The 1495-nt window shown below is 39.7% G+C and overlaps 1 non-coding gene across 1 annotated transcript; it reads left to right on the top strand.

Moving 5' to 3' along the window:
- The first annotated feature begins 1061 nt into the window (after positions 1–1061).
- On the top strand, positions 1062–1168 carry LOC113220939. Its single transcript, XR_003307578.1, has one exon. It is a non-coding gene; the product is annotated as a U6 spliceosomal RNA (small nuclear RNA).
- Positions 1169–1495: the final 327 nt, after the last annotated feature.

The following is a 1495-nucleotide window of genomic DNA, read 5'->3' as shown; positions in this document are numbered from 1 at the left end:
TAGTGCATGAATGAATGAGTCATGGGCAGTGGCTCATGCCTTGGCTGGCCAGTCACGAACCTGGGGAAAATAGAGTTGGAAAATTGGGAGGTAGAGGAAAGAGGTACGCATAGACCACTTGCTATAGGCCGAGTGTGTGCCGATAGCGGTCGTATGTGGATGCCTACCAGAGAGTCTTTAAGGTACTGGGGCTCCCTGTGACCAGGTGAGTGAGATGGCTTGACGGACAATGCCACTCAGCCGTACAGGGCTTGCTCATGGAGTCCCTGCACGAAGTGGCCGTGGTGGCTGCGATGGACACTGCATGGGCACAGCAATTGAGTTTCCACTCACCAGGGCTGACCTGGCAGCTGCCACTGCTGAGGGCCCAGCCCACCAAAAGTAGCTGTTTTTTTTTTTTTTTTTTTTTGAATGGAGAAATAAAACAGGCAATGGCAATTAAGAATAAAATAACATTACGATAGATAAACATGCCACTAAAGATATAGTAGAGGTTTAAATAATTTTGAGACTATGAACAACATTATGTCAATGGGGAGAACTTATTACAAGTAGAGAAGTTAAAACGGTTGTAAAACTTTATTTCCCTTCAGGTATATCCAGACTGTTTTACAGATAAGTTCTACCGAAACTTCAAAGAAGGTTACTGAATTTATACATAATATTCAAGAGAATGAGGAAACATAGAGAAAGCCAGTAAACTCATTATTGTTTATGTATAAATAACATTGATTCTAAAGCCAGCTAGGGAATACATAAGAGAAAAGCATGATAGGATAATCACTTCGAAACAATTAGAGGTAAAAATACTGAGAAAAACAGTACTAGACTGTGTCCACCAATGAGTTTTAAATAAATTAAATATCCTGCCCAGGTTACTCATCCCCAGGATACAAGAATATTTAAACTTTAAATCTGTAATACATTTTACCACTTAATTAAAGAATAAAAGACAGAGATAATCACATTTTGTTAGATGCAGAAATTACTGCAGATGAAATTCAACACTCCATCTCACCCACAGTTCTTCACTTATCTCCACTTCTAAGAACTTGTGGTCCGTACTCACTTTGGCAGCACATATATTAAAACTGGAAAGATGCAGAGAAGATTAGCACGGCCCTTGCACAAGGGTGACATGCAAATTCATGAAGCATTCCATATTTTAAAACTCTCAGTAAACTAGGTATTGAAGGAACATACCTCAAGATAACAAAAGTCATCTATGACAAACTCACAACCAGTATCATACTGAATGGGCAAAAGCTGAAAACATTCCCTTTTAACACCAGCACAAGACAAGGATGCCCTCTCTCACCAGTCCTACTCAACACAGTATTGGAAGTTCTGGCCAGGGCAATCAGGTAAGAGAAAGAAAGGATATTCAAACAGGAAGAGAGGAAGTCAAATTGTCTTTGTTTGCAAATCACATGATCCTATATCTAGAAAACCCCATTGTTTCAGCTGAAAAGCTTCTTAAGCTGATAAGCAACTT

Source organism: Piliocolobus tephrosceles, unplaced genomic scaffold (assembly GCF_002776525.5).
Source record: "Piliocolobus tephrosceles isolate RC106 unplaced genomic scaffold, ASM277652v3 unscaffolded_16842, whole genome shotgun sequence".
NCBI classification, from domain to species: domain Eukaryota; kingdom Metazoa; phylum Chordata; class Mammalia; order Primates; family Cercopithecidae; genus Piliocolobus; species Piliocolobus tephrosceles.
Note: the sequence above shows the minus strand (reverse complement) of the source record. Positions and strands in the feature narration are given on the sequence as shown.